The sequence below is a fragment of the Ursus americanus genome, chromosome 11 (assembly GCF_024610735.1).
Source record: "Ursus americanus isolate L20-20 chromosome 11, mUrsAme1.1.p, whole genome shotgun sequence".
NCBI lineage: Eukaryota > Metazoa > Chordata > Mammalia > Carnivora > Ursidae > Ursus > Ursus americanus.
The window spans coordinates 66120766-66143828 of NC_142137.1; the positions used below are offsets into that span (position 1 = coordinate 66120766).

Sequence of the window (23063 nt, forward strand, 5' to 3'; positions counted from 1 at the left end):
CTGAGTCCTTGTTACTGAAAGAAACGGACCTTCTGATTTTGACACGAGGAGTTCATGCTCCAGTTCAACTCTTGCATTCGTATTTCAGTGGTCTTAGTGCTTCTGTATCTTTTACTTCCTTTGTTGTGTAGGTAGGCTTATTTGTCTTTTTATTTGTCTGTCGCGTCTAGCTTTCTCATGTCAACATCACCCATTTCTTGTATCAGCGAACTAAATGTAATTTTTTCCCTTGTAACTTTTGCTAACACGATCTAGGTGGCTGCCAGAAAGTGCCTCTTACTAACTTATTAGAACTAATATTAAATCACTGATAATTTTTCTGATAGTTTACTTTGTTCTCTTGATGAAAGCATGGATAGTAGTTTTATCCCTTCTTACCATTTTATTTCTTTTATATTTAAAAAATGCTCATGATGGAATGTTTTATGTATAAAGACACGTAGATAGGAATGTATAGAATGTGCTATCGTGAGACGTAACTGTCAAAGATCAAAGAACGCTCGTGAGCCCACCGTCCAGCTACAGGAGTGGGGGATGTGTCGTTGTGTCTGCCTGTGTGTTCCTCCCTTCAGGCTTCTTCCTCTCCCCTGCCTCAAATACTCTCTGAATACTGTTTTAATGGTTCTTTTTGGGGTTTTCTGAAGAATATTATTACAAAAACTCATAGGGTATATATATCATTAGTTTTATTTAGTTTTGAGTTTTATAGAAACATATTTATAGAAACATACTTAGAATGACTATATCATTTTTCAGCCGAGCTGAGACACTTTGGGGGCAGGGAAGGGTTGCTATTAATAATGACGGGACAACAGGCATAAACTAGGAAGGTTCTTGGCACAACAGAAACTGTGGTTACCCATTCGTCCTGTAAATGGTCTCCTAGAATTTATTTTTTTAACTAAATATTCTGTTTCTAAGATTCATCCGTATTTTAAATAACAGCATTAAGTTAGCACATTTTGACGAAGGCATTCGATGTTAACCTTTCTTTCAAAAATATGTTTGTCCTCACAGAGATTGTAGTAAAACCTGGATTTATCTCTTTTTAACGTTTTTAAAGCTCTGAATAGTCTCTATTTCAGAATTCCTTAGACGGTTTTTGGTTGGGAGATGGTTTTTGAAGCATCACCTGCCTAAACACTGGCAAGTCACGTGTAGGATATTGTATTTGTCAAGCGAGAACGCATTGCTCTCTAAAGTGGATCAAAAGGGCTTTTCTTAGTTACTTCAATGAAAACTTTGCTGAGGTATAAAGATATTGTAGTTTTTCATTGGAAATTCCTGACATGGGTGATTCACGGTCTGCTGGTTTGCATACATACGTTCACCTTGCCGACGGGGACTGGGAAGCTTCTTGCTCACTGTTTGGGTTTGATGTGCTGTAGAACACATGCCCCAAGAAAAGCGCTCCCGTGGGACACACGATAGCACTTTGCGCAGGATAGCTCGCAGGCGGCACTGGCTTCAGGGTCTGCTCTTCGTCCTGTCGCACGCAGGGTTAGGTTGGTCAGCGGGTGACGCTTCTGATGACCCCATCTCAAACGAGGCCCGTTCCTTACAGTCACTGCAGGTCGGGGCCTGAATACGATTCTCTCTGTCCGCTTCCTGGGAAAGTAAGTTTTTAGTAGAAAGCTCTCAGATTTCTTGGAAATGTTGTTTAAAGCGTCCAGTTTGTTTTTAAACTTGGGTCAGAAATGCGAGCTGCCCAGGGCCTCCGTTTTCATCTCACCGTACACTCCGGGCAGCTCCTCTGCACCCGCCCGGCACAGGCAAGAGACGACGCAGCGGAAGTTCCACTTCTGGGGGGAGGAAAGCTCTCCAAATAGATCTGTAACCGTGTGTGCTGAGCGCGAAGCTACGAGTCACGGAATTGTACACAGCAGGGCACACGGAACGTGTCTCTCATCTTCGTGTTATGCTAGGAGGAATGACCTCCCGGGGACTCTGCTCAGCAGTTTCGGCACCTGTTCACTTTTCTCCAGGGTGGAATCACGAATAACATTTCAGCGGGATGGACTTTCATAATCATCTGATCTCACCTCCGCAGTGTACTGGCGCTTCCTTGTCGTGTAACCTTGGACAGGCCTCCAAGGCTCTCCGTGCCTCAGTTTCTGCATCTGTAAAGATGATAACCGTGTCTCTTCGCGTTCCTGTGAAGTTGAAATGTGTTGCTGCACAGGAAGCAGACACAGGGTCCGCCCTCGGTGCGTGTTAACCGCCGTGGAGGTTACGGTATCGTTACCTGAGACCTGGAGGCTTGCCCCCGAGTCCTGCCCCGAGCAGCGCCGGTGGTGTTGGCAGCGAGTCTTCTGACCTTACTCCAGTGCTGCTCTTGCACAGTTCAGAAGACGCACATGCGGTTTCCAGTGGTGATTTGCTGTGTTTACTGAGGTCACTCAGCAGGACTGCCTTCGAGCGAGCCGTGAAAGCATACTGTATCTTCACGAAGTTGAATCCATGTTTCTTCTAACTTGAAACAGAAAGGATAGGTTAGTGGTTGATCTTCTTGGGTCTGAGAAGGCCAAGGGGAGACCAGAAGACAAGGGGAAGAATCTACCCTTGCTTCATTTAGACCATGGGCAAATTGTTGTTGTGATGTGATGGGCAGGCAGTCTTAACATAAACTTTTACAGTAGAGGTAGTTTAAAATCCAGGGTTACTTCTCACACTTCTGCATGTGTCGAGACAGCATCAGCTAACTGACCAGTACCATCCTCTTCGTGGCCAGGTGCAGTTGAGCAGGTTGCTCACTGGACAAGGACATGGGCCGGAGGGGTAAATGAGAGTGAAATTCAGGCTGCTCTCCTGTGGGAAGGGGCGCCCTTTTTTAATTCATACAGAGGAGCCACACATCTATCCGCATGCTTGCCCCGGACCTCTTGGTGGTCATCCTCCGTGGCTTGCGTCTAGATAATACCTGTTTCTCCTCCTCTGTTCCCAAAGCTAAGCCAAGAGACGTTCAAACATCGGTTTTTGATAGATCCTCATCATCAACCTTAGATGTTGTTATCTGAAGAGGATTTGTTAAAAATCATGCAGGTTTTATTGAAAAAAAATTTGGTCTTCTCTTTGCCTCCACCTAGCCTCTATGCCCTTGTTTGTTTGTTTGTTTTTCTTTTTTTAATGTATTTATGTGAACTTGGTCATAGGTAATAGAATGATGTTTTAAAGATGGTCATAAAGTTGACTGATCTTTTTTTATTTAACCAAATACAAAGATACCTTCCCTTAGAGAATAATTAGGCCCGTTTAGTAGTCTCACCTTCTCCTTTCCCATCCCTAGTCCTCATGTTGAAGTTTTGTGATTCCATCCGTCAGGTCCTAAGCTGTTGTGCAGGCTACCGCCATTTGCTTCTGAGTCTGTCCTGGTGACGTACAGATACCAGGTGGCGATCGCCTGGTGTCCCGCCCAGGGCAGGAGACTCCAACTGCTGCTTTGGGAACATCTGTGTGGAATTTCCACCCCCCCCCCCCCGTTTATTTTTCTGTCTGTAATCTTGTGCGTTCTTCCCCCCCTCCTTCCTCTCGTTCCCAGCTTAACTTGTTTCTTCTGACCTCACTTCTCTCCCGTTACCTGCTGCTGTAGCTTGCTACTGCCGCTCCGTGTGTCACACATTGACTCTTTAAATCATTGTCTCTCTGGCACGTCATTGTTAAGCGCGCAGCTGGTGTGTAGCCGATAGCCGCGATGAGGTAAAGCCAAACTGTTGTAGGGGCTTCTTCCTACTGTTGCCTCCCAGGGTTCGTGGAAAAAAGAGCAATCCTTTTTCTCCATCTCTGTCCTGGTAAATGAAATTGACAGCTAATGAGAACTATCACCGAGGTAGATAAACAAAAGCCCAGGAAAGCATCCCGAATGGCTGAATCTGTTTCTTGCCCATTAAACCGTTTCTCCACCCACTGCAAATTTGCCCTCCTGTCCTGCTGCCTCACAAACATTGTGAGTGTCATGGGAACAACTACTGTGATGCACGCTGGCACCGTGTCGGCCCTGGCACACCCCTAGCTCAGCGGGGCTTTTCCTTCCTGCGTTCCTTTGAAAAGCAGGATGGAGATTTTCTGTGGTAAGTAGCCACATGGATCCTCCCTTTGTTTGCACATTACTGGGCTCCGCACGACAGCAGTCTATAGTTAGAAGGTAAAGAACCCCAGCCCTGGTCGTTCAGCGTAAACAAGCATTGGAGAACCAGAATGCGTGCGTTAGACGTTCGCCAGCGCTGTGATACATTTTCTTGTTTTTACTTTTTGTTTTCATTTCTCCCTCCTCTTTGTATTGGTGTATTTATATTTAGAGACAGAAATGAAATATCTTCATCTTTCTAATTGGTAGTGTGCATGTAGATACACATTTAAATCAGGCAAATCTAATGTCGGGTACAATTGATTTGAAAGGTCTGATGTTAGACATGTGGTTTCCCTTCTAATAAATGATCCCGTTGTACTTTTGCTGCTTACTGGCTCACATCCTAGAGTTATTTACCTTGGTTTTAGGAAAGTAAACTGTTGGGTCTTGAATGTATTGTGTAGGTCTTACACTGGGCCTCATTCGTCCTAACGCGTCGAAAAGCTGACACAGCACAACATCAGAATGCATTGCTGTTGCCAGAAGATTTAGTGGGTGTTAATTTCACTTGTCTTGCCTCCAGAGCCAACCATGCCAGTTTACTAACAAAGCAAAAATGTAAATAAGCCCAACTTTTTTTTATTTTTATTTTATTGGCCAAAGGCTTTTGTCAGCTTTTTCCTCCATGTGCTGTAAGCAGCAACAGTGTTTAAATATTAAGTAGGTTGAACATACAGTGGGGAGTGGTGATGGGCAGGCAAAAATTAACTGTTCGTAGCCTGATAAACATTTTTGTTTATAAAAACTTTAAATATTCAGACTGCTGAGAATATTCATTGGTTTTGCTAACAGAGATCTAAGGATAGTAACTGTAAATCCCTGAATAGATTTTCCTCGTGCTTTTTTTTTTTTAAGCACTTGACATCTGCACCAAGTCCAATTTTAGGTGGCATTAAGACCCTTTCGTCTGACAGCAGAAGGGCTGTTGATTATAGTCGGCTAGGACCAAATATACAAATCTAGGTATTCACGTTAGCATCATGATGAATAGATGTTTGTTTTCATGGCCATTCCTCCTGGCTTCATCCTAGGTGTTTGTTCTAAGACTAATCAAAGACCCCATCCTCCTGGCCATCATCAACAGAGATAAAGTTTCATCGTATATGAAAGTAAAACTCTCTCTTTTTAAGTTTTATGTGCCTTGCTGTTTGAGGTCTCGCCTCCCACATCGCCCCTCAGCAGCTTGACTGTCGGCCGGAGCGGAGGGGAGAGAGAGAGAGAGAGGGACAGAGGGAGATAGCATGCACTGGAGAGGCTGTGGATCAGGGCTGTTTAAGAGCTGAGAGACCAGGAAGGAGGAGGGCAAGGTGGAGCGAAGTCTTTCATTAATCTTTGAAGAGCAGTCCTCATCAGTCGACCTTTTGCTATTCATGCCTCCCTCCTCTGGAAGCTCTCCTTTCCCTCCCTCTACAGTTAGCTGGAGCATTTCCCTGGGTGCACCCCTGCACACGGTCCCCAGGGACACAGCTGCTTCCGGGGAGCTTCCCCCAGGTGCACCCCCTCCCGCCCCCGGCACTCCATGCCCCTTGACCTGTGCAGACTCAGACCCGGCAAATACCTTCAGTTGCTGTCCTTCGAAAAGGATCACAGGTTTTGAGAGCCCATAGAATTGGGTTGCCAGAGATAGCCCTTCCACTCTCTTAAAGTTACTTTACAGCTAAGCCTGATTCTCTGAAGCATGATCATGTCAGTTCCTGGGTGGTGAGCAGTGCATCCAGCATACCAACTAGTCCTGATGACTTTGGACCCCTCAGGAAAATCTCAGGTACTAAAGGAATGAAGTCCAAAAAGGGTGGCACATATTCGATTACATATGGGAAATGACTCTTTGGGGGCAGCGCTGGGGTATATCCTAAGTACGTGCTCACCTGTTTCTACCCTCCACTTAGCCAAGTCTGCGGGAGCTAATAGAGCTGCAGATACAAACAAGAAGATACTCTGGTCAAAAAACTAATTTTCTTGCTTAATTTGACATTCAGACAAGCAGATTCTGGAAGGATGCTATAATGGGAAAGAGAAAAATGAATTGCATTTAGGAGTTAGTCATAGGCTGGAGTGAACAGGAAGGATTTTAGTGAGAGGAAATGATAGTTCCTGGTCTAATTTGTCAAGATTAGTACCTATAAAATGAACACCGAGGGTGCAAGCCATATCTCTCGATTTTTTTTTTTTTAATCCATTCCCCTTGGATTTTTAGAACTCTTAGAGCTGAAAGCTTAACCCATCCTAAATAAAGAAATTTTCCACTTTTCAGTTTATCTTTGCTTAAAACTCAGGGTAAAATTGTGAGTTCATTTCACTCTGTGTAAGTGGTTCTAAACCAGTTTCCTGTCACGGTCTCTTCAGGAACATCTCGGAGACGGCACTGCCAGGAATGACACGTTTTTTACTTGGAAGTGTGCACAGTCACCCTACCTGGTAATCTTATTTTAAAACATCTCTCAAGTGCTCCTTTTTGGCTGCTCTCGAAGTAGAAATCCTGCAACAGCTTGTTGCAGGGAAGATGCATGCTGCTTATTGGCAAGCCGAGTGGGGAGAAAATTCTTAAACACAAAATGCCATTGATATATCCATGTTTTTATCTGTGGCAGCCTGGAAAACATCAATTCAGGAGTTCTACAAACCATGGAGAACTTCAGCCAGTGTTTTTTTCCCCTTGCAAAAAGTAAACTATTTGTATGTTCTACAAAACAGTAATTTCACATCCATCCCAAATGATGCTTAGCCACGCTGAAGAAAGCAACAGTATATTTTGTCTTTGAGAGACGTGTGAGTGTATCTCCGTGTGGCTTAGATACTAGAGCCCTCCCCTTTAGGGTACTAATTTAAAATTCAGACCAAGAGCTAGGTTATAGAGACCCAGCACTTCAAGGATGTTCTTCTCCTGCTGTTTCTAGAGTGCAGGCTCCCCACTGCTGACCTGCAGCCAGATCCTTGCATTTGAAGCTACCTTTTTCCTTTTGAGGCCCCTCCTGACCCAAGTCCGGTATTCTGGTAGTTGAGGAATGAATATTTCTTCTTTTTTTCGAAAAGAGAAATTTTGTCAATTCTTCTATTCCAATAAATTTCAAATTAAACCTTTTCCACTCCTCCCACATTCAGAAATAAGAGAACATTAAGATTTTCTCAAAATACACATTTCCAGGTGGTTCTGCTCCCCCTCTCAGTTAAAATTAAGTTATGCAGTTCAGTTCAAACTCTCCTCGGTTTCCATTCCCTTTCTTTGGCCTTCTGCATATGAAAACATAGGAAAGCCTGTGTCACCAGGGTAATGCTTGTGTCTCCTTCCCGCTCTGTACGATTAGTGATGACTAATGTGTTTACGTGGCTGATCCAGCAGTCCACGCCCACTTCTCTATTATTTTTTTTACACTGTTCATGGAAGAAGCACTTCAATCGCCTTGTTGACTGTTCGATTTCAGTTCTTGAGCTGAGTAGACTATCAGCCGTCTAAACTTGTGCTTAACTGACTGCTGTTGCTCCTTGAATCAGCCGTGTGCTGTGACTGTCGAAATGCCGTTGGCATCGTCTTCACGGGGAGCGAGCGAGGGGTCGGAAGGGAGGGTACCAAAGCTTCTGTGAACCAATTTCAGCCTGAAAGTAGAAGTTTCACAAATCATTCAACTACGACTTTTGGAAAATGGCAATACAATGAGTAGTACGTATAAGTCGAGATGTCCTAAAAGCTGATTTCACCAACTTCTGATCTGTTACTGTATTTTCTAAAGGGAATAGATACCAGTTGTGAAGGGAACAAAACCGCTTTTACAGCGGGTGTTATGTTTATTTCTCTATGTTCCGATAGCCGTGGAGCCAGGATTATGATGATGTGTTGATTGATTATAGCCGTTAAGTCTCTTACTAATCAGTTTCATGACTTACTCTCAGCTCACACCCTTGCACCTTTGATTTCTCTTCCATAACAGGGTGATATGGGTTGTCATTGACTAATGAAGAACAGAATTGGTTTCGGCATGAGACAAACGGAATGCCGACACCAATCCTAAAATGCATTAATCTTTAATAATTCACATCTGCATGTTTATAAATGATATAACCAGGGATTGTTAATGTTGATATTCTCCCTTCCAAACAGAAAGTGACATAGGAGTTTGTACTTGCAAACTGCATTAAATGCATATAGCCGAATGCCAAGAATGTGACCTTGCTGAGGATGCCAAATGTATTAATTCATTGGGTGGCTTTTTGAAAAGTAGCATGTTGTACTTCTGCTATTGGATAAATCAGGTGCTTTCCTGAGGAAGGCCAGCTGGCCCAGCTGCGCATTTTCCTTCCGTCCTTGTCTATCGTTCTCTTTCATTCATTAATTCAGCCAAGTACTGAATACATCTTCTGCTGTGGACATGTTTCTACGAACTGGGGAAAATGCGTGGAACATGAATGACGAAGGGCCCTGTCCTCATGAAACTTAAATTCTAGTGGGAAAGCTGGGAAGTGAGCAAAGAAGTATATAATTTATTGTCAGGTATTGTGAGGGGAAAAATCAGGTTGCTCGTTTTAGATAGCAGTGATTGGGGAAGGTGTCTCTTAGAAGCTCAGTGAACGAAGGGCAAAAGCAAGCCATGCAAATGTCTGGGAGAGAGGTATCCCCGCAGAGCCACGAGCAAGCGCGCAGGCCCTGAATCAGTAGTGTGTGTGGTGTGCTGGGCAGGGGAGACACAAGGAAGTCACTGGGGCTGGGGCACAGTAAAAAGGGGGAGATGGGGACAGAATGGGTAGGCAGTTAGATTAAGAGAGTAACCAAGGGCCAGCTTATAAAGGGCTTGTAGGTTATGATTAGGACTTAGGAATTTAAAGTCTGATTGGAAGACACGTGGCATGTGGAGAAGGCAGAGAATGGCATGATCCAATATAGGCTGCTGAGTGGACTGTAGGGGGTGAGGGTGGAAATGGGGAGACTGGCTAGGAGGCTACTTCAGTAGCCTATGGGAGGTTGGTCATGTCTGGGTGTGTGCATAGCAGAAGGGGGCAGAAGAGTTTTGACCCCTAAGATCGGATTCTGTAGAGTGGAAGACAAAGGAGAGACAAGTTTTTGAAGGGGGAATCACGAGTTTGGTTTTGAACATGTGACATTTGAAATGTTTATTAGGCATCCAAAGGGAGATTTTGAATAGGCAGCTGGTTCCAAGAAGAATCTGGATTCTGAGCAGAGATCTCAGCTGCAGAAGGAAGTTTGTGAGTCATCAGGGTTCTCGATGACATTACCTGGGACACCTAGCCTGCATCAAAGTCACCTTGAGGGCTTGGAAAAGCGGGTGACTGGGCCCCACACCCAATTCAGTAGGTTTGGGGTAGGGCTGGAGAATTTGCATTTCCAGCAAGTTCCTAGTTGGTGCTGAGGCTGCTGGTCTGGGAACTGCTGACCTGGGAAATGAGTGAAGATCAGTGGTTCCCAGCACTGGCTGACAGAACATCCTGGGAGAAGACGGGTGCGAGGCCCAGCCCCAGAGCTGCCCCGAGTTCACAAGGCTGACTGCGGTCCTCCGTCAGTACTTTTTTAAAAGCTCTCTAGGTGATTCTCGTGTGTAGCCAAGGTTGAGAAATACTGAGAGAAGAATTCTGAGGACTGAACCCTAGGGTGCTGAGAAGTGTAGAGACTGAATAGGGAGAGGAACAGCCGGTGGTGTAAGTGGAAAACCTGGGAGAGTGTCGTGTTCTGGAAGCCCCGCAAGAAAGTGTTTCTAGAATATGGAGAGACCCAACTGTGTCCAGGACAGCTTAGCACCTCCCTCAAGGTGTCCCGAGGGCATGTTTTGGAAAGAGTTGGGTCTGTGTATGTATTGGTCACAGGAAATTTTATGGATAAAGAGCTCATTTCTTTAGGGCAGCATATTGCCATTTTTTTGACCTTTCTATAAATACGTTGTGATTCAGTTGAAATTATAATGTCACAGGAAGAAAATTCTTGTGATAAAATAACTGCTATATTCTCAGGCCTAACTCAGATATTAATAGAATTCCTAGTTTCACAATTGTTCCTTTAAGTCTGTTTCACACAAAAATCCAAGAATCATGTCATTTAAATTCTACTTGAAAAAAGACAAAAACTCGTATTTTTTGAGAGCTGAACCTCAGTGTATAGTTTTGGGGTTTTTTAATGTGGCATCAGTGCCTTTTATTAGAAGAAGACAGAGGGACATCTCAGCTTTCCACAGTTTGGCTATCGTGGACACTGCTGCATAAACATTGGGGTGCAGGTGCCCCTTTAGATCACTACCTTTGTATCTTTGGGGTAAATACCTAGTAGTGCAATTGCTGGGTTGTAAGGTGGCTCTGTTTTTAACTTCTTGAGGAACCTCCATACAGACGAATTGATAAAGATGTGGTTCATATATGCAATGGAATATTACTCGGCCATCAGAAAGGATGAAGACTTACGGTTTACATCGACGTGGTTGGGACCGGAGGGTATTATGCCGAGCGAAATAAGTCAATCAGAGAAAGACAATTATCGTACGGTTTCACTCATCTGTGGAATGTAAGAAACAGAGCAGAGGATCATAGGGGAAGGGAGGGAAAACTGGATGGGAAGTCATGAGAGAGGGAAAAACCATGAGAGGCTCTTAACTATAGGAAAAAAACTGAATGTTGCTGGAAGGGAGTGGGAGGGGAATGGGGTAACTGGGTGACGGGCATCAAGGACAGCACGTGTTGTGATGAGCACTGGGTGTTACACCCAACTGATAAATGATTGAACTCCACATCTGAAACTAATGATGTACTATATGTTGGCTAATTGAATTTAAATTAAAACATATATATATATAATTTTTTTAAAAAAGAAATAGAGGGAACTAGGTCAGTATTCCATGTTTTAATACTATTGATTGTGATTTTATGTCAGCTCTTTGCTCCTAGAGCTGAATTCTTCTTGCCTGGACTGTCCCTCCTGCCCCTTGCTAGCCTGGTAAACTCCTCCTGATCCGTCCATGCGACAGAGTCCAACTGTCCCTCCGTGGTCCTCCAGGTGGCCCAGGGGCCCGTCAAAGGCAGTGAGCACTGCTTCCTTTTTTTCCCTGGTGCCAAGCATAATGCCTGGCAAGTCAGAACACACTCAGTAAATGCTGACCAAATTAAAGAGCTTCCAGTTTGCTTAGAATAAACAGGAACTCAAGAAAAGTAAGTTCTGAAATTGATTACTTATATGACCTTTCCTCCTGTGGGCTGGAAGCCATCTTCGTGCCTTTGTATTTCACAATTTATGGGGTCATTCTATTTCTCTTTCTCCTGAAAGAGATTCCATTGTAACAGATTATTTTGCTTTCTTTTCCCTTAAAAATAGAACCGAAATAGTGGTCGTAAGCTGTGTCAGTCTAAACCAGACCTCTGCATATGTAGACCCTGTCTGATTTCAGTCCATTGTGCACAGAAATTGTGCCATATAAATATCAGAACATAATTCTGAAATTGTCCAATATCCAACTTTTTCATCATCTCATTATTTGAAATATCTATTACTACTAACCCTATTTTCCAAGAAAATGGCCGATTAAGAACAGATTGGCTGTGGGAAGTTTTGTCATTACCCAGATAATATTCCCATCTCCTAAGTAAGTGGTGTCCGCATTGGCTAACAAACATGGAGTGGGGAATGTTAGCTAGTACAGTAGAATCTGGGCTTCAGCAACACAGGAATGCTATGCTTAAGATATTTGAGGGGCGCCTGGGTGGCTCAGTCAGTTAAGCATCTGCCTTTGGCTCAGGTCATGATCTCGGGGTCCTGGGATCGAGCCCCCCATTGGGCTCCTAACTCAGCAGGGAGTCTGCTTCTCCCTCTCCTCTGTTCCTACCCCCTGCTCCTGCTCTCTCTCACTCTCCCTCAAATTAAAAAAAGAAAAGATCTTTTAAAAATGTAGTATTTGAAAGTGACAAGGAGAGGAAGATGAAAATGTGTGGAAAACGTACATTTCAAAGACGTACTTGCTGAACACTAACTTGAAGTCTGAAATAAAAGAATTGATAAAAAATCCACGAGCAGATGGTCCAGAACATCTTCCCTCCTGTCCTTGTTTCCACAGTCCGTATCCTGCACTCTCAGAATGACCCCCATACCAGAGGCCCCATGTGACCTGGGCGTGGCCCACCAGACCCCTCTGTAATCAGCCCTGAGAGTGTCGCTTTGCCCGTGGACAGCTTCCATTCCTAGCCATACTCTGCTGCTCAGCGGCACAGTGCTGAGAACACGGCTGCTGCCTCTCACCCCGGGGCCGGCCTAGGACCTCTAAATAAAAATCACAAAGCCACGTAAAGTATCGCCTGTCCATCTTAGAACGTAGAGATTTCAGTCAGAAGCCTTGCATTTCTTTAAGTTCTTCAGCATAATGCGATGCTTTAGCCTTCTGTCAATTTTAAAAGTAGTGTTTTTATTTTTGTTTTTGTTTTTTTTAGGAGGAGAAAGAAATGGGGGGCAAGGGACAGAGGGAGAGGCAGAATCTTAAGCAGACTCCACACCCAGCGCGGAGCCCGATCTCATAACCCTGAGATGATGATCTGAGCTGAAATAAAGAGTCAGACGCTTAACTGACTGAGCCATCCAGGCACCCCTAAAAGTAGTTTTATGCCAAGAATTTAGAAATCTTAAGTTTCATCACCAAAAAAAAAGCATTTGTGATTTAGTGTAATTATAGATGCAGTGAATTTTTAAAGCCTTCAGAGAATAGCATAGTATCGTAATACATAAATTGACAATTCCATATCTGCAAAAGAAATCTATAGAAACGATGTTGCCTATAATACCAGTATTTTATCTCTTGGTCCCAGATTTTTAGATACTGTGCTGTTTTCCTCAAATTCTAATATTTAATAGCCACGTTGTGTATCTTTTCCTGTTACTGTGCGTCTGCAAGCGGCATAGAAAGGCCCGCGGGCTGACCACGTGCACCACCTCTGGGTCTGGCCAGCAGGTGTTGGTCCCTGCGAGGCCCATGAGCACGGCTGTGTGGGTTTCTGGTGTGGATCCAGGGGGATTCCAGTGAGTAAGCATCAGCGTGTGGCACTTTTCACAGCTACTCGTGTGTGCGGTTGAGAGTTGTCATGACATGTGGGGACCCAGAATGAGAAATCCGTGACAAGAGAGGATGGAGGCAAAGGAAACTTTTATTAAAGGAAAGAAAGTGCCTTGGCTTTAAAAAGGCCCGTCTCTATCAGGCAGCACAGAGCAGCGATCAAGTGGAAAAAAGGGAGCAGGCAGGCGCCTCATCTAATCTTTCTCCTGGGGGCCCAGGTGGACAAATTGGCAACCCTGTTCACAGCTTTTTTTTTCCTCTCCCCTTTGTACCATAAGAACTGCTAATCGGATCCATGCTGCTGCAACTGTGGTTAGTTATTAACAGAATAAAAGCAGATTTCTTCAAAAGAACGGGTGGGGGAAACGACTATACAAAATTGCAAGGTTGTTAGAATCTTAAATGCACAGCAGTCGATTTTTCCCTTATTCTGAATTATACGATGAATACAAGTCTTTCATCTGTCACTATACCCATTTCTTCAGAAGGCAGCCAAATATTAAGCTTCTCAAACAAAAAAGGAATCTTAGAAAGAGGAAAAATATTGAGGAGGAATAAGAATGGGTAAGAGTGGGGGGAAATTAGGTTTTGTTTTTATTAATTTGTCCTAGTGAGAGAGATATAAACTGCATGCTCGATCTGCTTTCCCCTCCCCTGCCTCTTACCTTACATCAAAGCAAGGATTAGAGCAGAATTGGCTGGTAGCTGTGTCGCATTCTGTGTCTGGTATCGTGCATGAGTCAAGTTCAGAACCTACCAGTTCCTTAGAGGCGACAGAATGCCGCAAAGCTACGCTTCCCTGGGCCAAGCTGTGTTCTGTCCGAGCGCACGTATACTTCCCCCACCCCAAGGGGGGTTTTCTGTACCCCACAGACCTTCGGATTGGATACCTGAGCTGGAAAGCTGTTGAAAAGAGGGTGTGTCCATGAGAATGCTGAGTATAGACAGGGAGCACATTTTCAGTCCGGTAGTGGGTACCGTTCAGTGCGCCTCTGATGTTCGTAAGGGAGACCTCCTGAGGTGCCCAAGACACCCAAAGATGGACGTGGCTCCTGCTTTCAACCAAATCACATTTCTGGTCCTGTCACCGATTTCCTATTCATGTCTTCACACCTGAAACGAAGTAGAGTTGATAGACTTTCCCTGAAGTTCTGTCATTTATTTGCTGGCCATTTCTTTTTTTCCATAACCACAGTTCAGTCACTTCACCAGAGTAATCGGGGGGGGGGGGGGTGTGCAGACCACCTAAACTGAACGGGGCTGGGCGGAGCATGGCCGGCCACGTGGAGCCACATTGCTCAGGCCCGGCAGCGGCAATAGGGCAAAAGTGAAAATCATGCTTCAGTAAAACCAGAAACCACCTTTCCCACTCCTTCCAGGCTACTTGGGAGTAGTCCAGACTACGAGCATTCTGTTTTAAAGCTGAGAATCTCCTGTATGTAAATGTTTTAGGACGCTGGTTTATCTTCAGTCAAAGCTTATAGTGACCTGAACAGTAAAGTCTAGAAATTGGTGTTGCCTTGTATTTCCTGGCTCGACTAGTTGCGTCCCTACAAGAGCCGTTCAGGTCTTGTCTTAAGTTCTCTGTAGAAAGGGTCCACCCAGAAGGCCTGGAGTGAGTTTCAGATAATCAGACTATCGAGCTGACTTCCTTGTGAGAGACATGACGTAACTTTAGTATATTTAATTAATAAAAGAGGGCAATTGGAAACATTCTGGCTTGAATCCAGTGGGCTAGATGAAATAATAATGTATTATACCAGGTTGGTCTCTGTCATAAAAGCAAATAAAGCTCTGAAGCATTTGTGGTGAATCCCCTGTGAAGGCGCCGTTCTGCCACAGAAGGCACCGCGTTTGCATCTTGTTCCTGATTTGTCAGCTGATAGGCCTTCGAGGCTCTTCTACCCAGGACGCTAGCAGTGAGGGTAAGAAAGAGACTCCGAACCCTCCGACTACAGTAGGACCAATAGTTGAAAAGCTTAATCCAGCAGGTGATTGGTGGCGTGTTTAGAATGAAGATTGTGTGGCTCCTCTCTGGGTTCTGTCGTGCTTGGGGCATCTTGGGAATTTCCTCATTCCCTTAACGGCTCAGAAGTACAGAGGTCAGGCACACCTCCACTGTGCTGATGGATCTATATATTTTTTGGACCCAATGGCACATCAGCAGTTGGCATTATCTCGGGTAAGGATTTAGGAAAATCTAACGCTACTGTGAATGAACAGTTGAGCCATAGGACACGGAAGAGTTTGTCTTCCCAGGCTCAGGCTAACTCTTTAAAGTTGTTGGAGGACCAGGTTGCCGTGGTTTGTTCCCACTGGAGGGCACAGATGGGGGAAAGTGTTAGTTTGTGTTTTATACTGCTTTTGTTTGAGATGGGGTTCGTTCACGATGAAGAATTGTATTGGTGGTCTGCTCACAGCTGCTCTCCCACCCTCTAAACCCAAGGCAACACCAAATAACATGAAGTACCGCATGTCCACATTCAGGCACTGGAGATAAAAGTCGTAACCGTATCCGCTAAGCTGGGACCCGAGCAGATTCTGTATTTGAAATGTCTGCTTTGGCGTATATTAAAGTTTCCTTTCTTGAAGCAAATGAACTAGAAAACGCTGAGAGAAAGATACCAAACTCAAAGTAATTTGTGGATTTTCTAGCTCATTTAAATAAATGCTTAAGATGAGGAAATTTGATGAATATGTGCGTTATTGAAAACTCGTTTTTCACGCACACTATTGCCATTAGGCCTTATGCAGTTATTTAAAGTTCACTAAGGAAAATGACTAGTGATATCTTTGCTGCTCAAATTGGAGAGCTGTGCTGTCTTACCACACACGCTGGTTTGGTTACTATCTTAGATGAGATGTCCGAAGATTACCACAGATCTGGAGTCCAGCTACACAACCCACCAGTGTCCTCTCTGAACCAAATCATATTTGTCCTTTTTCATGGCAGAAGAAAAGATCCTAGCCGGTACTTCATGTTTCAGAAATTAAAGAAATAACTTCTGTGAATACAGCCCACAGTAAGAAGTTCTAGTGCTCTTACCAGTTGGATTGGCAGAGTATAAGAAATACGTCCTCCACAAGAGTTATAAAGTCAGACTGTGGCAGGTAAAGCCCATACTTAGCTTTAAAGATTTGAGAAAGAGCTGATTTCTATAACATGAAGAAGGTATGAGGATAACATCAGAATAAAATATCCCAAGATCTTAGTTTTGGATGCAACAGAATTGAATAATAGAGGGACGTGCAAGATGAAAGTTGATCTTGGTCGTGACATATTGGTAATTAGTAGGAGTAATTTCTACAATGTGGGTTTTTTTAAACTCCTCACTAAAGTTAGTGTTGCCTACAAAAATTCTTGAAGAGTAGAAGAATAACTCAATTCCTAATTGTTAAAAACGATGAAATATGTATTGATCTTGTCGCAGCATTCCAGGGAAAGAACTTCATCATAGTAGGGTTGTTAGTAAAGTGACAGGAAATACTTCCTATTTCTTCTCAAAATTCCACAGCAACCACTTAGCAGTTTAATTCACATGAATTCACAGACCCTACTTTTTTCTAACAATAAGCCTTTCTGACCCTTGTTAATTTCAGGGAATTTATGAATAGGCCCCAAGTCTTTGCTATCAAACATCCCATGATTCCCCATGTACCTTACACATCCTTATTGAGGAAGATTGGACAGCAAAATTGCCGAGGCTTCTGTGGTTTAACATGTCATTCCATGTTAATTTTAAGAAGCCAGTCCCCTTGGATGGCTAATGAAGGAATCTCAGGGAAGACATGTCCTTCTCCATAGTAAGGACTCAGTGGTTTTGTACTTCAATTATTTACATTCCAGCACAGCCATCTCCTACTTGCATCAGAACTTGGAAGACAGACACACACTCCGGATGTTGTTCTCCCTTCATCCCCTTTTGCCCAAAGTCAGCTAACGAGGCAAAACTGGAAGGAGAGAATGGATTCCTGGCAAAGGAGCTGTCATTCAAATCCAGTGTTGCCATGTTGATTAATGATATCACTGTTTCATCTTAGAGAACTAAAACCTTTTACTTTTGTTGATTATTATTTTTTTAATTTTTAAAATTTTTTTGGCTGCAATAGTGTGATGGAAGAAACGCTTCTTCTCTGACTGCTACAACTTTTGAAAAATGGAATTTCTGGGTATTTCTTTGCCTATTAGTATTGCATATTAAGATAGCACAGTATTACTTGAAAAAAGATGAGTGATTTGTCTGCCAGAGGCTGTCGTAGTTCAGAGTTAGTGTTTTTGTTCTGATTGAATTCCTGTAGTTGTATGCTGTAGTAATTTAGAAAGGAATTAACCCAGGAAGTTTAGCCTCAATAGAGGATTAATGTGGGAATGCTATTCATCTCGTGTTTATTCTCTCCTCCCCCAACACAACAGTAATAGAGTACAACTTACATGATTGCATCTCGCCAGTAATTCTGATCTGTTTGTTTATTTTGGTCTGGCCAAAAAAGTTGAGAAAGTAAAACTGCAAAAAGCATCACTTAGCTAACAGTTTACCTGCTAAATGCAATTACCATTTAAATCTTAGAACTGTGCATTAAGTACTGAGGAAGCCAGTGCACCCAGCACTGCATCTGATTTTAAAACGACACAAACCAAATTCTGTTCCTGACATTTATTTATGTCGTCCTCTTTGTTCGGTATGGGAGAGTGTGTCGGGTTTATATGTCATTGCGGTTGTTAATAAATACCATTTGATGTTTATTGACTTTTTGAGCAAGTGGCCCTGAAATGTTTCTTTTTTACTGATACTGTCACTTAAAACAGGAGTTAGCAAACTACCACCTTTGGGCTAAATCCAGCTCACCACCTGTCTTTGTAAATAAAGTTTTATTTATGCTATTCTGTTTATGTATTATCTATGGTGCTTTTGCACTGCAACAGCTGAGTTGAATAGTTGCAACAGAGAACATATGGCCTGCAAAGCCTGAAATATTTACTATCTGGCAATTTACAGAAAAAGTTTGCCTATCCCTGATCTACAATAATAAAACTATGTGATTCCTGATAACTAAAGGTTTACTTAACTATTAGTCTGGGCTTGGGGTAATCTGTCACACCTTTACTTATTCAACAAATATTTATTGAATGCTTACAATATGTCTGGTTCAGCAGACATAGTGGGGAACAAAACAGACAATTCTCTGTATACTGGAACTTGAATTTTAGTGAGATGAGATGAACAGTAAAACAGAAAGGTAAAATAAGAATTTAGGTGAGTGCTAGGACTCTGTCACCGGTAAGAACTTAGCAGTTGTTAGTACTGACTGTCCCACCATCTTCCTCTGTGAACTACACCAAGCTATACTATATTCATATCTCAGTCTAAACGCTGTTAAGTTATGCATTGCTGGATGTGTGCTGGTTTATAAGACATATACGTATTAGCCTCTTTTCTCCCAATTCTGTTATATACTAAAATCCCAATATTTTTTTTTACTAGAAATGTTTACTTTGATGATTATTTTGATCCAGTTCTCAACAGCTCTTTTTAATTAGAAAAACATCACTCAAAATCTATCCTAGTGTAAAAATTCCCAAGGAAAGTATTAGCAAACAAAATTCAGCAGCGCATTAAGAAAATAGTGCAACATGACTAAGTGAAATTTATTCCAGGAATGCAAGGTTGGTTCATTATTAACAACTGCATTAATATTATTTACAATGGAAATAAATTTGCAGAAAAATATCTTCTTTAATAAAATTCAATACCCAATCATGATAAGAACACTCAGTGAAATAGAAATTGAAGGTACTTTCTAACATGGTAAAGTATATATGCCTTAGTTTAAAAACCAGTATCTTATGTAGTGGGGAATCATTAAAGACATTTCCACTAAAATACAAGCAAGGCACTGTCTCCGCTACTACTGTCTCCACTGTCTGCACTACCACTCAGCAATGTTCTGGAGATGTTGGCCAGTGCAATTAAGACAGAACTCCCAGGCATAAAAATGGGTATAGAAGAAATAAAATTGTCTACAGATGATGTAATAGTAAACCTGGAAAACCCCAGAGAATCAATGATAAATTAACTCAAACTGTAGAAGAATTCAGTGTTGTGGCACGATATAAAATTAACATACAAAAAGCAATAGCCTATAACATTATGTGTCAACTGTACTTCAATTAAAAAAAAAATTGGCTGGGAAGATGGCAGAGTAGGAGGACCCTAAGCTTGCCTTGTCCCAGGGTACAGCTCGATAACACCCATATTGGCATAAATAACCCAGGAAACTGGAATACTGGCAGAATAGACCCCACAACTGAAGGCAGGGAAGAGGCCACATTGAAGAAGACAGAAGAATGAAGACAAGGTCTGGGACCATGGCCCTCCTCCATGGGGATGGAGTCTGCGGTGTGGAGAGGGCAGGATACAGACTTGCACCCCAGGAGCCCACAAACAGGGAGGATTAATTTCCATAATATTTGCCTTTGTAAAAGAGACGGGCTAAATTTTGTGTGTTCTGAAAGCCAGCTGGACTTAAAGCCTGGAATTTTAAGTCAGCTGGGTCAGCTCTGGGAGAGCCTGGAGGGCTTTAGGAAGTGGAGTCCCCACCCTTAAGGAGACAGCAGGACAAACAGCCCATGAAGATACAGCATAGAACTGGCAATTTGAAAAACACTGGGGACAGATGGGAGGCAGAGTGATTTGCTTATCTCAGAGTGCTGCGCAGAGAGACTGGGAACCCAGGGAGACCTCTCCAGGAACAAAGGAACAGGCACCATTTCTCTTCCTGGCCCCCCAGCATAAACAGTGGCCACCTGCAGTAACCAGCCCAACACTGACACTTTTTACCTAACGTGCTTGCACCAAGCCCCACCCCACTGCACTTCCATGGATCTGCCCTTCCCAGTTAGGCTCCCCTGAGTCCCCTAGCAATGGGCCCCTCCCCCCCCCACAAAGACTGGTGCAAACCCTGCCAACCTCACATATCCTGACCTGTGCATCTTACGGGACCTCAGTTCCAGTAGGGACAGATGTCGTTTTGCAGGCAAACCGCTGCACACCTTGCTGCCCATAATATGCAAAGAGAGTCTCTGTGGACACGGATTAAAGGTAAAAGAGGCCAAGACTCAACAGCAGAGCATAGGCAACACACATAGGAGACACTCCCTGAAGTGCCAGTCCCTGGGGATCAGGAGACACTGCACTGCAGGGCACTACAGGACCTCTTCTTCATAAGGGTAATATCGTTAAGAATAAGAGAAGCAGCTGACTTTCCTAACACACAGAAACAGACACAGAAAGTAAGACACAATGGAGAGACAGAGAAACATCTTCCAAATGAAAGAATAGAATCAAACCACAGCAAGAGACTAAAGCAAAATGGATAGAAGTAATATGCCTGATAGAAAATTTAAAGCATTCATCATAAAGATACTCACTGGACTGGAGAAAAAAGTGGAGGACATCAGTGAGACCCTTAACACAGAGGTAAAAAGAACCAATCGAAATTAAGAATACAATAAATGAAATTTAAAATACACCTGATGGAATAAATAGCAAGCCAGATGAAGCACAGGATCGAATTAACAACCTAGAAGACAGAATAATGGAAAGTAACCACACTGACCAAAGGAGTGGAAAGAAAATTATGCAAATTGAAAATAGTCTTAGGGAACTCAGTGACTCCATCAAATGTAATAACACCCACATTATAGTGATCTCAGAAGAAGAAGAGAGAGATAAGGGGGGCAGAAAATTGATGTGAAGAAATAATAGCTGAAAACTTCCGTAATCCAGAGAAGGAAACAGAGCTCCAGACCCAGGAGGCACAGAGATCCCCCAAAAATCCAACTCAAGGAGGTCCACACCAAGATGCACAGTAATTAAAATGGCAAAAAGCCTGCAATAAACAAAAAAAATTTAAAGCAACAAGAGCAAGGAAGACAGTTACTTATGAGGGAACCCCATAAGGCTATTAGCAGGTTTTACAGCAGAAACTTCATGGGCCAGAAGTGAGTGGCATGATATATTCAAAGTGCCGAAAGGGAAAATTCTGCAGCCAAGAATACTCTATCCATCAAGTCTATCATTTAGAATAGCAGGGATAAAGAGTTTCTCAAATCAATCAAGGGATTCATAAAAAATTCAATCAAAAATCAATCAAAGGATTCATAAAATGAAAGGATGTACTATGACACCATATACCTAAAACATAGGGGCAAGAGGAATAAAGAGTGAGCTCAAATTTAAGTGACTATTAACTTAATATAGACTGCTATGTGCAGATGTTATATACAAACCCAATGTAACCACAAATCAAAAACCAGTAATAGATATACAAAAAATAAAAAGAAAAGAATCCAAGTATATCAGTAAAGAAAGCCAACAAACCATGAAAGAGCAAGAGAAGAAAGAATCAGAAAATCTATAGAAACAACCACAAAACAAGTAACAAAATGGCAATAAATACATACCTACCAATAATTACTTTGAATATAAATGAATTAAATGCTCCAATCAAGAGACACAGGGTGACAGAGTAAATAAAAAAAAGACCCATCTCTATGCTGCCTACAGGAGACTCATTTCAGACCAAAAGACACCTGTACATTGAAAGTAAGGGGATAGAGACACATTTATCATGCAAATGGATGCCAAAAGTAAGCCAGGATAGCAATACTTACATCAGATAAAATAGAATTCAAAACAAAAATAGTAACAAGAGACAAAGAAGGACACTGTGTAATAATAAAGGGGACCATCCCACAAGAGGATATAAAATTGTAAACATTTACACACCCAACATGGGAGCACCCAAATACATAAAAGCTAATAACAAGCATAAAAAAGGTAATAGCAATGCAACACTAATAAGGGACTTTAACACCCCACTTACATTGGTGGACAGATCATCCAACCAGAAAATCAACAAGGGAACAGTGGCTTTGAATGACACAACGGACCAGATGGATTTAAAGACATATTCAGACACTGGACCAGATGGATTTAAAGATATATTCAGAACAGCAGGATGCACATTGTTTTCAAGTGCACACAGAGTTTTCCAGAATAGACCACATATTAGGCCACAAAACAAGTCTCAACAAATTCAAAAAAATTGAAGTCGTACTATGTATCTTTTCTGACCACAGTCTATGAAACTAGAAATCAACCATAAGAAAAATCTGGGAAGAGCATAAATACATTGAGGTTAAATAACAGGCTATTAAACAATGAATGGGTCAACTAAGAAATCAAAGAAGAAATAAAAAATTAACATGGGCACAAATGGAAATGAAAACAATGATCCAAAATCTTTGGGATGCAGCAAAAGAGGTTGCAAGAGGGAAGTTTACAGCAACACAGGCCTACCTCAAGAAGCAAGAAAAATCTCAAATAAACAACCTAACATTACACCTAAAGGAACTAGGGAAAAAAGAATGAACAAAACCCAAACCCACAAAATGAAGGAAATAATAAGGATTAGAACAGAAATACATGCTGTAGAAACTTAAAAAAAGATAATGAAACCAGCAGCTGGTTCTTTGAAAAAAATCAACAAAACTGATAAACCCCTAGCTAGACCCATTAAAAAAAAAAGTACCCAACTAATCAAGATTACTAATGAAAGAGGAGAAATAATAGCCAACACCATAGAAGTACAAACAGTTGTAACAAGATTATGAAAACCTATATGCCAACAAATTGGACAACTTAGAAGAAAAGGATAAATTCCTAGAAACGTAAAACCTACCAAAACTAAAGAAGGAAGAAATAGAAAATCTGAGCAGACCAGTCACCAGCAATGAAATTAAATCAGTAATCAAAAAACTCACAATAAATTAAAAGTCCAGGACCAGGTGGCTTCACAGGCAAATTCTCCCAAACATTTAAAGAACCCATTCTTCTTAATTCCCATTC

At 42.4% G+C, this 23063-nt stretch overlaps 1 protein-coding gene across 12 annotated transcripts in view; it reads left to right on the forward strand.

Moving 5' to 3' along the window:
- ARID1B (AT-rich interaction domain 1B) overlaps positions 1-23063 on the forward strand; it is a 428002-nt gene that overhangs the window by 302229 nt on the left and 102710 nt on the right. The window lies entirely within an intron of this gene.